Source organism: Scatophagus argus, chromosome 1 (assembly GCF_020382885.2).
Source record: "Scatophagus argus isolate fScaArg1 chromosome 1, fScaArg1.pri, whole genome shotgun sequence".
NCBI lineage: Eukaryota > Metazoa > Chordata > Actinopteri > Scatophagidae > Scatophagus > Scatophagus argus.
The window spans coordinates 22,748,800-22,760,827 of record NC_058493.1 but is presented as its reverse complement, the minus strand read 5'-3'; the positions used below and the strand labels follow the sequence as shown (position 1 = coordinate 22,760,827).

Here is a 12,028-nt window from a genome sequence, read left to right as displayed (position 1 = left end):
AGTGACTGGACTTAGGTTGCTCTAAATGTACTGTGAATTTTCCTTAAAAAACAAAACAAAACCTTTGATCATGTATCCTTACCGTATGTGCATTTATATAAAACAAATCTATATAATTTGAAGTACAGGGGGAGCTGGATGAGGTATGTTTTGATTCTGGTGGTGAAAAGCAGAAATAAATGTGTTGGAGTGTATGACTTCAATTTCTCTGCATGTCCACGCAGAACCAGAGTTATGAAATATGCTGTTGGTGTTTCTGCACTGTGGGTCATACTCCGCTGTAAGAGAGATGAATTTTTTTTCGTCTTTTCTGTCTCTTTTGTTCAGCTCTCCACTCAGGCCAGACTGGCCACTCCTCACGCATACAACCACGGTGCAGTTGACCTCGAAACAGCGAGTTTCACCTCACACTGACTTCACGGTCAACCTATTTTCAACCAGACTGCCTAATGGTATGCTCATGAGCCAACACAATTCCACTAAATTCTTTTCTTTCATAGTTGGAAAAAACTTGTGCAGCTACTGTTGGTACAAGTTCAGATAATATAAGTCTGAAGTCAAGAGCTTCAAGAAAGAATCTGTGTTACTCTGAAGCTTTCAAAGGCAGGCCTTTACCCCGTCAGTTTTTCATTTTAATGACTGGTAATGCGGTTTGAGTATCTCTCATGTACCAGTGCTTGTCTCCGGTTCCACCCCATCCCCCCTCCCCACCAGTGACATCCTTTACCCCACACTATGTGTCAGCACGCCTGGGACACTCGCTCGGTCACAATCTCGACATCTCCCACCTAAACAATGCTGTCGTCATTTGTCATTTGTCAAACTCCTTTATCTGTCTTTTCTTTGTGAATCTGCAGGAGGAGCTGAGTGATGCTGAGACGTGATAGGTGCCCGTCCAGAACCATGCATTTGATTGTGGGAGGAAGGACATACATATGCGTGAACTGTGTGCGGATAGAGATGGATGCCCTGCCCCACTTGAGCATTCAGAGAGAGTGAGTGCATGTGACAGACAGTCAATCAGCTTGCGATGTGAGGTAATCACACGGTAGACAGATCAATTAGTTATTTTCTCCGTAGACAAAAACGAAGAAAAACACTACTGTTCTCCAGGTAAATGATTTGCATTTCACCGCTTTCATCTCTCTCATCCTTCTTGTATCTTTATCTTTCCTGCCTCACCATTTCTGCCCTCTGCATGCCTCCTTCTCTGCCTCTCCGCTTTGAATTTGGCTGTTTAGCTGTTTATCTCTTCTCATTTCTCCTCCTGCCCGCCTCATAGGGAGGGAGGTGGAGATCCAGCCGATCAGGGCTGAGTGATGGTATATGAGCGCAGGCTGTGAACGATGAGAGCTCCGCTTGGCTGGATCATTTATACTGGGCCTCGTGGAGAACAAACATATGTATCTCAAAGCCATCAGAGACACTCCAAGGCTGGTCTGAGCACGAGCACACGCAAACACAGAAGGAAACAGCAAGCACACTCTAGGACATTGTACGTATCAAGTGGCAGCTCCTACCTCCTGAAGGGCAAAACTCACCTTTTCTCTGTTTTACTGTCCGACATCTAGTGGAAAAGCTAGTAACGTGAGACCTAACATGGGTGAAAAGTCATCTGCTTCAAAGCTCCATTTTCTTGTTATCCCCAGTTGTTTTCCTGCTACCCATTCAGCCAGTGTCAGCTCACATCAGCAGCTTGAATTGGTGGATTTAAGGTTGTTATGCTTGTAGGTCATATGTTCTTTTTGTGTGTGTGTGTTTACTAGCTGTTGCAGTGGACATTCCCTGAGGTTGTAGAAATGTGGTACAGTCTCGGCTGTCACTGGAGATCACTCTGCCCTTCACACTCTCTTAGAGCTGGATGCAGTCAATGCTTGTCAGTGCGATTTTACACAGCAATCTTTATTTACAGGAATACTGCCATGCGTACACACACACACACACGCACACACACACATGCAATCACAGAAAACACAAGAGAGCGAGCTTGCATTTTTCTTGGGAAGGTGATGCAACCAGCAAATGCTCTACTCTTTACACACACACTTGTATGACCATGTGCTTCTCACAAATACAAAAAATAAAATATGTGCCATCTCATTTTACAGTTAGCCACCACACATCACATCAGTCTTATAGCCTCCCGTGTCAGCTGGTGTTGCTCAGACATCCTCTGTCCTCCAAGGCCGGTCCAGCATGCTCTATTCCTGTTTTTAGTCCATCATCTTCTTGTTCTGTGTGGTGACAGGACCACCTGGTGCTGCTGCTGCGGCTTGCCAAATTTTGGATTATTCTGCATAACAATGGGCCAAAGGACTGTTTGGATCAGCTCCACTCCCGAGCTGCCAGGGACCGCTCTGCCTCTTGCCCTTCAGAGACAGTGGCTCTCCTCCCCATCGTGCACACATGGATGCACGGCCACACTGGGGCGATGCTCCCCCTCACACACATTCAAACTGTTAATTAACGTGTCCTTGTGTTTATGGCCATCCAGTGGCCCACGAGGGAGTCAGTGAGGTCTACATTTGTGTAGACACACACACATACACACTGGTAAGCTCACACACACACACACACAGTGGGAAAAACAGATGAATTTCAGTGATGTGAAAATGTGTGAAAGGAATGAAAGCCTAATGCAACTTGGTGTGGGCTGATTATGTACCTGCGGATATGTACGTCTCTTATTGTGTGCGCATGTTGAGCTCTTGTGTAAAATAAAAATGACAGAGGTGGTGATTCTCTTTTTCCTCACAGTGACTATTAACTATAATAGGCTGTACACTATGTGTCTGCAAATCCCCTCTTTGAATATACTGTGACATATTACAGCCTGAAGTGACACTGACATATATGGCCTTCGAGCGTCCAGACAGACTCTTACTCTGTGATAGTCTAAAACAACATTACTGAGGTGCAGTAGACGCTCAGCTCACACTGCAACTGTCAGAGTCATGACCCAACTGGAATAGACAGAAACCTGTGAAATAGAACCAGCCTCTCACCGTCTGAAACACGAACCAAATCTGTCACTCAAACTGCAAATGGAGACCATGGAGAGGTAAGAGGAGGGAAGGGAAAAGAGAGTGATACCTCAATAGAGAAATAAGCTGAGAGACAGGAAGCAGGAAAGACAGAAGAAGACAGAGAGAGTGAGAGAGAGAGGAAATCTGAATTTGAGAGTACAGTATTGCAAAATGAGCCAGTGATTTGCAGCTTGTGTTGCTGCTTCATCATCATCGAGTTACACTGAGTTGCGTGTTCTTTTGCGTGGAGAAACAAGGCAGCTCCAGATGGTGCAGAACTGAAAAGGTGCCTTACATGCTGCCTCGCAGAAGGAGCAAAAAGCAAAATGAGTCCCTCCCCTGTAAAATAACGATTTAAAATTAAACTTTTATGAAAAAAGTTGCTGCGGTGTCAGTGGGGTGGACTGGAGTTGGTGCTGGTGCTGACATTCGGCCCTGTCCCTTGCAGTTGTAGTAACAAGCGGGAGCAGTTTGTTGCCAGGTGTCATATTAAGACCCTGATTCCCATTTGTTATTCACACATGGAATAAAAACTGCAGGAATTAGAGGTTAATTAAGATTGAGAAAGTTTGGGAGGTAAAAGAAAAGGTGAGAGAGAGAGAAACAGGCAAATGGTGGAGTGAAGCGGAGAAAAGTTAATTTTCATCGCTGTTGTTTCTGTGTTGTGCTGCAGCTGGTGATGAATGGCAGACAGAGAGCTCTCAGCTGGAGGAGGAGGACTAATGGGATTGTACTGCATCAGCACTGAGATTCACGAGGAGAACACACCAGGTTACTATTATTCTTTCTAAATGCCATGCCTTGTTAGGGGCATTCTGTTTCACACACAGAGTGCCGGGGGAAAAACCCTCCAGAAAAGATTTTGATTTTGTATTGTCTGCACTGACATATTTTATTTTGATTCATTGTGAAATTAGCTGCAAAGAAGCGGGGATATCTAGGCTGCATGATGATTCTGCTTCATTTCCAGCCTCAAAATATGTCTCAAAATGTTGTTTCGTCAGGCCAGTGAGTTTTCATTTGGATGGTGTAAGTCGTCTACAGCAGATGAGTTTCATTCTGCTCTGTGATAATGATAGATATTGCAGGCGCATAGTGGGCAGGTAGGAGGGAGGACCTAAAAAGTGTGCTGTGTGTTGATTCAGTTTGAGGTGTAATTCGACACTGATGATGTTCAGCAGAGCGTGAGACCAGCCCGAGATGAGAACGCCTTCATATATCGCTTTCTTCTGTCTGCCTGCACTCCCATGCCCAAGTGTACCCTTTGACTGACCAGAGCACTTTCTTCAACATACTTTATGGTCTTATTGATTCACTGTTGTATTTACTGTATGCACTGCTGGAATTATGAACTGTTAAACCAAACCAAACAGGAAGAGTGGATGAAGTCATCTGATATGATAGCACTGATTATTCCCATTAGATTTCTCCTTTCCACCCCACGGCCTACTGCTTCTTCAGTTGAACGAGTTGTGGCCAGTGGCTGAGCAATGATAGTCAGATCATTGCGTTGCATTTTCACAGGCAAGGACATAGAGAGCAGAGCGGGAGACTAAAAGCAAGAAGGAGAAAAGGAAATCAAAGACATCGGTTTATCATAAATGTTAAACTGAAGCCAGTCTCCAGGTGTTTCAGACTGTCTTGGTATTTCCCTTCCCCCACACTACACTATACTGCATTCTTCATTCTTCAGTCTGCTGCTGTAACCTCTTTAGAGGATATTATGGTCCCTTGCCATCAGGAAAGCCCATTACTCCATCGACAAAGCTTTATCCATGGAGGTATAGCTTTACTTTTCCACTTTACACACACACACGGTGTGTGTGTCTGTCTGTGCCTGTGGTAATGTAACCAGAACCTTTACAGTTGTGGAGGATAATGCCTGTAACAGCATCGGTTCTTGTTTGCCTGTAATGGCAGACCAGACGGTGAGAGAGGATCAATGCCAAGATGAAAAGTTGCTCTGTCATGGTACAGTAATTGTTGTTTTACATTTTTAATCCAATACTATCAGCAAACAGATATTGAGTGATTCTGCAAAACCCTGGATTACATTAAACCTTTAGTGTTTAATGCAAAGGCTTATGGTTTCTTTCTACATTATGTGTACATGGAAACTACAGTAACATATGATTAAGCGATTACTGGGAAGATCATGCACCACAGAATTACCCAGTATGGATATACCGAAATTCCTGAGGATACAGTGCTGTCTCGTCGAGTTACCTATGAATGAAGAGATCACTAGGAAAGGTAAACATTGTAAGTAAAGGAAGTGGATAGTGTGCACATCTGAAACCAGCTGGGTACAAATGTGGGACAAAAGACAGCATACAGTGTAAATGTTCACGCACAAATTTGCAAGCTCCCAAAATATGTTCTGTTGAATGTTTTAACATTTTCTCTCTCTCTCTCTCTCTCTCTCTCTCTCTCTCTCTCTCCCTACATGAAACCAGATTGCCCTTCACATGAGGTAATGAAGCCACTCTATCAAAGACTTGTACCTCCATCAGGCTGCAACCCAGCTCCTCCCTCAGAGGACAATACAACATGGCTGTGTTCGAGCTACGCTGTGCCCCTTCAGGACACCATACAATCTTACTGTATCCTTTGCCTAAACCCGTTGTTTATGCACCACTCATAACCTCCACTGTGAAAAATACACTCATCACCTGTCAGTGCTGCTCTATCACTAACATCACTATCACTGCCGTCTTCAGTCATGTTCTATTGTTCTCCCCTGAATGACCTTGAGACACGGTCATATGGCTCAGTCAGAATGGGAGGTCTTCTGGACAGCCTTTCTCTCTCTCTCTCTCACTCACTACAATATTTCACTAAGCAATTTGGTGCCATATGGTCATGGCTCCATAGACCAACACTCCACCACTAAGGAGCTTTATGGGCATAAACGACAGCAAGACAAACTCCTTTTCGGGGGCTGATAAAATCTCTCTAGTCATCCATTTACTATATGGCCAAAGCTGCTTTTGCTCCAACTGTCTCCCTGTCCCTCCAAGTGTCCGTTCTTTTTTTTATTTTTTCTCTCAAGAAGTGTGCTGAGTAGGGTCGTGGCATTAGCGGTGGCAGCATCTGCCAGCAGGGAAAGGACCTAGGAGAGTGAGTGCCTCCTGTTTGTCTCCGCTGTCTCCAAGTCCCCAACCATATTCTTCCTGCTAATTAACCTGCTGACGCCTCCTTACTGTGTACATTTTGGGGGAAGGTGGAAGGAGGGTGTGCAGCAGGTGGGGAGAGAAACTGACAACTGGCAACTAAAGCTCTGAATCTTGAGGATTAATTATGCTCTGTCTCATTTTCTGGCCACATGTATCCATACACCTACCCACATGGTTGTGTGGAGTATCTCCGAACGTTCTGCTTTTTCTTTTCAGATTTTTAACCTTAAATATCACCAATTTAAGTCTACATTTTATTACAGATGAGTTTTTTCTCTCTCTATTATGTAGCACCAACATGGAACAGGAAGTACAGAAGCATATGGATCAAAAATGATTCAGCAGTTTTCCAAACCTTCAGCCAAAGCTGTGAGTATTTGATCGAGTTACGTGTGATCAAGCACAATGGAGGTAACATGGCAATGGTGGAGCATGGGAGGGAGGTGCAAACCTGCCTGCTGACACACAACATGAGGTTGGAAATGCAGATGGCAAAACTGGCTGTGACTCCCCCAGCTTCAGGTTGCCAGGCTTGGAGCCGGGGAATAGCAAATGTACCACAGTCCAAGTGCTAGCCTCTTTAGCATGGAAGTTCAATTTCCTATAATTTTTTGCCAGGAGCTCATTAGTATCCATTCTGATTTTTCTACTTTGTGGTAAGAGCAACCATTTTTGTTTATCTTCATGAAAATGAGTTCCTGAAGGTAATTGCATCCGTGTTTCATTCAAAGTGTTGTTCATTAGGAGAAGGAGTTATAAATGGGAGCTCTCACAGCGTATGTTCACGTCAGGCTCTGCTGCTCCCTCTGCCACCACAGGCGACACGCACATCGCTCACTCCCTTGCAGGAACAGGCGAATATATGGCTGCACCCTGCCAGCGGGAACGAAAATGGGAAGGCGGGGGATGAAGAGGGGTGGAGGAAGAACGAGGAAACAGAAAGGCCACAGAGAGATGAAAATCAGAGCAGGATCAGAGATGACGACTCGGAAGATAAAACAAAGCACAGAAAAGTTTTGACTGAAGATGAGGGAAAATAAAGGGGGAATAAGGAGAAGAAGGGAGAGATATAGCAGACTAGGCAGACGGGCAGAACAAGTTTCCAGCCCTCCACCCATCAGAGAGTTCGGCTGTTCAGATGTTTGGTTGGCGGTAAAGGCAGACAGACAGATTGCAGCCAATGATATGTGTTGGGAATCATCTCAGAGATGGGCTAATGACAGGGGGGGAGAAGCAGGCAGATGGCTCCCGTCAGGGAAATACGCTTGCATTACCGTCCCAGTGGTCTGGGCTGAGACTGCATGAACATTTGGGATTGCAGGGAATAAGTAATGGTTAGTATGGGGAAAGAAACTGATCGGAGAAGGTGGTGACAGACTGTCCTCTTCTTGACCTCCAGTTTCAAAGGAAGAAAGAAACAAAGCTGTGAGTTTATGATGCACAGCAGTGTACATATTTACATCAGTGCATGTTAGCACGTAGAGTGGCAGAGACAGAGAACCAGAGATGATTTTATTGCATGTGTGTGTGGATGAAGTTTTTTTGCATGGTCAAGATTTAATGAATTACTCATTATCCACTTGAGATAATTATATTACATTAGTATTCACTTGATAATAGAAATAATTAGTTGTATTACTCATGGCATTGCTTCACACTTGACTTCAGAGTAATCCAATCATGAGAGGAAGGCGCAGCTTCACACACTCTCACAACTGTGCAAAATAAAACCCCAGCAGATTCCTGGATGTGACTTAGAAGACATAATGTGTAAAATAAGACAAATTTGGAATCACCAAAGAGCATATTCTTCCTCTCTTGGTAACCGTCTCAAGTCCCCGTACCACACTAAAGGTTTGAAACGTGCAATATGTCGCACTGCATGTCATCTGAACTCATGTTTATAGCTGTTCTTGGGGATAAGGACCCACACTTTTGGACAGTATTTCAAAGACAATCACAGGGTTGCACCTGGCCTTACACAAGAAAAGTGACCGAAAAAGCTTTGTGAGGAATGACAAAAGGTAAGCTCAATAAAGAAGGGCAAATCCTACATTCTTTCTCACCTCCAAACACCTGAATAATCGCTGTGTAAAGTGGGCGTGCTTGTTGGATTGCCATTATCAGAAGGATAAAACAGTTTACTGACAAGCCCCCCTTTACTCTTTAGAAAATCAGAAGAAAAAAACAGAAATTCCTTTATTTATCCCTGAAGGGAAATTCTTGTTTTTCTTGAAATGAAATTAATGTGGAAAGGTGTTTAGAGAGGGGTTTCAGATTTGCTTTGACAACCTGACAAGCCCTTTTGAGTCATACTTAAACCTTAAGTATAAGGGGTAAGTGTCATGCTGGTCTTGCCTCTGAAGACACACATACAAAATTACCCGTTTCCCAGAATATGAAAGTAATGAAATTGGAATAAGGAGCTATTTCAAATTTCAAATTGCTGAATTTTAAAAACGAATCCTTGTGGATACAACAGAAAATCACAATCACTGACAAGCAACACTGATAAGCAAACGTTCTCGTGTCTTTCTCTCTCATCAGTCCCTATCTTGGTCTTCTTTGCTTCTCCACCCCTCCCTTCCTGGTCTCTGCATAGTGTCAGCTGATGAAGGAGTGCCAGTGGTATCTTCTGTGAATCCTTAGTATTCGAGTATGTATCATCTACTCATGTGGGCCCTCTTTCATCCCTCTGAGTAGCAGCTCAATAGATCAAAATAAACTAATCTGGCTCCATCTCCTCTGGTATGCTCCACTAGCTCTGACAGTCTGCGTTGTTTCGGTTGAATGTTGTCTTGCTGTCCATGTCTGTGATGCTCAGCTCTGTTGAAGAGCTCTGGAAGAAAGGGCTTCAGATCAGCTGTCAATATGGCAAGGAAACTGAAAGATCAGTAACGGATTGACAGTGAGTGTGTCTCACGGGAAGATCAGATACAATCCATGAATCACGGGCAGCACCATTGCTGAAACTGAATCTATTGTGTATTTACACAGTGATGTGTCACACGGGGCATTTCAGTCTCCGCCTCCTTGAGCTTGCCAGTCTTTTATGCCGAGCAAAATTTTATATTTACTTTTGTAATGAGTGCTGGATTGAGTCAGCCTGCATTCACACAGATTCTTGTCCTTTAGACACCAAAACATAAATAGAAGTGTAAGTATAAGTATGTGTCTTCACTGATAAAATGATGTTGTACACCATCAAAACTCATGTCTACATGCTATAGTTTACATGTTCCTTTGCTCAGCACCATTTCACACATTTTGTTGCCCTGTTGTGATTGTAGGTCTGTCCAACTGACAATAATGACCAAAGACGTGTTAGAGTAATTCCCTTTGCACATTTGTCTGACAATGCCAGGCTAAATTAGTATGCTACATATTATAAAGTAAAGAGAGAAGTCAAGCGACACCTCCTGTCCTATATCGTCTTCTAATGCTAACCGTCTCTTTCTAGCCTTGTCTTCACTCTGTTGGAAACATAAAACACTTTTCGCCCAAGACAAGTTTTCAGAGCAGAATACAGTAATATGAGAGAGTGGCTAATCTGCATTTGTTACGTTTAAAATGATCTTGAGTGAGTCATTCTGAGTGACCCTCTTACTACATCCTGCTGAGCTGTGTGGGTGGATGACTCCGACTTTGTCTGCTGCTGGCTTATGTGTTTAGCTGCCGCCACTGGGCCACAATGAGGGGAATACTTTCTAATGCAATGGGGAAATGGTCATTAGTTTAGCAGCTTCATCAACATTATGAGACTTAAATAGGTCAGTCACTGACTTAGGGGGGGTGAAGAAGATCTTGTTTCTGGGAGGAGGCAAGACATCTTTGTGGTCTTTAGTGCACATGGTTAATAATTGTTTATTAGCATTCATCTGAATGTGAATTTGTCAATTTGACCAGTTTGATAATTGCACATATTTTGGCTTCACAGTTATTAGCTATTGTTTTTTTTTTGTTTGTTTTTTTTAGCGTCTTATGCCCCAGCCCCTTTTTGCTTAGATGACAAAAGACTGTAAGATGACCAAGATATGATAAAAGTCCATTTATATACAACCACCATCGCATACCCATACAAGCTATTCCCCTCTGGCAAAACACAGTCCTGGATATGCTGCGCTCTCCAAGACAGTAAAGGTGCTGAGGGAGCAAACATAAATTTCATTTCACACACCAATCATAGCTTTATTTGACTCCACCTGTTTGATAACGCTCACACTGTGGCTTATATTGTGATTTTCTGGACTGAATAAGATTCTTTATGGCTCGAGCAATAATAGAGGCAAAATATGGATTAGATATAAATTCATCATACACTGTGAAAGAGTGTACGGAAATGTGCACATAAATATGTATATTCCTCAGCCATGGGGATAAACAGGTCTGTATATTTAGAAAAATGTGCTTATTATTATTCAAGCATGAGATTCATCTTGCTGTGCTTCACCCTGATAGAAAGCAGTGTTCTTTGATGTTCAGAGTCAAGATAAAAGAGTCATTGTTTTATGTTTGGGCCCAAATATCTGTAATTCACTGTTTTCCAATTGTTCTTGTTTTTCTTCATACTTTAGGTGGATGTTCAAGAGCCTTATTTTTTTCAGCAATGAAAATATGTGGGGCAGAAGAAAGATGCGGTCAGTTAAATCTTACTTTTCTTGTGTTGAATGTTAGAACAGTGACTTAGCTCTAAGAAATTCTCGTATTCAGACACCACTTAGCTCCCTCTGCATTTCAGCTTAAGCAATACAGTAATACGCTGTATTACGCTGTAATATTTTTATTTGTTTGTTTATTTGTTTTTCATGAGCTATAGTAGCTGGTGGCGGCACGGTGGTGGTGGTGGTTAGCACTGTCGTCTCATAGCAAAGGGTTCGAATCCAGGTTCGAATCCCGGTCTGGGCCCTTCTATGTGGAGTTTGCATGTTCTCCCTGTGCCTGCGTGGATTTTCTCCGGGTACTCCGGCTTCCTCCCACAATACCAAAAACATGCACATTAGGTTAATTGGCTACTCTAAATTGCCCCTAGGTGTGAGTGTGAGAGTGTGTGGTTGTCTGTCTTTGTGTGTTGGCCCTGCGATTGACTGGCGACCAGTCCAGGGTGAACCCCGCCTGTCGCCCGTAGTCAGCTGGGATAGGCTCCAGCTCCCCCGTGACCCTGACGGATAAGCGGTATAGAAAATGGATGGATGGATGGCTACTCTACGTTTCCCCTAGGTGTGTGTCGGCCCTGCGATTGACTGCCGACCGGTTCAGGGTGTACTCCTCCCAGACGACCCCCCGCAACCCTGACGGATAAGCGGTATAGAAAATGGATGGATGGATGTATATAGTAGCTGGTATGATCAATCAGTTTCAATCACTTTGTCTTGTTTTTTATGTTTCCAAGAACAATTGTATAAAGCAAATAAAATGAGGTCAACATAATATGACCAATTAAAATATAGGATAAATAATAATATAGTTAGATAAATAAATAGGTAGATAGATATGGCACACATTTATATGTGAAGGGAAAGGGAAATACGGGGAAAACTGACCTTGCAGTTTTAGTTTCAAGGACAATGCCATCGATCTTATGGTGGAGATGGTAAGTCTGCAGGTGTACTGGATACTGGATTATTCTGAAAGGGACAGGGAAGACAGCATCACTGTGTGTGTGTGTGTTTGTATACAGTAAGTGCTTATTTGTTCCTATGTATAGACAGGCACAACCGCTTTGAAAGCTTATTGCATTCATGACACAAGAGTGCACACTTGTGAAACACAAATCCCATTCAGCACAGATTATCTAATGAACTTCAAAATGCAGAGGTCTGATACTGT

The 12,028-nt window shown here is 43.3% G+C and overlaps 2 long non-coding RNA genes across 2 annotated transcripts; both read left to right on the top strand.

Moving 5' to 3' along the window:
- Positions 1-325: 325 nt before the first annotated feature.
- On the top strand, positions 326-1,589 carry LOC124065625. Its single transcript, XR_006844495.1, has 3 exons — positions 326-452; positions 858-995; positions 1,283-1,589. It is a non-coding gene; the product is annotated as an uncharacterized LOC124065625 (long non-coding RNA).
- Positions 1,590-2,615: 1,026 nt separating this feature from the next.
- On the top strand, positions 2,616-7,957 carry LOC124061040. Its single transcript, XR_006843673.1, has 3 exons — positions 2,616-3,797; positions 5,483-6,271; positions 6,494-7,957. It is a non-coding gene; the product is annotated as an uncharacterized LOC124061040 (long non-coding RNA).
- Positions 7,958-12,028: the final 4,071 nt, after the last annotated feature.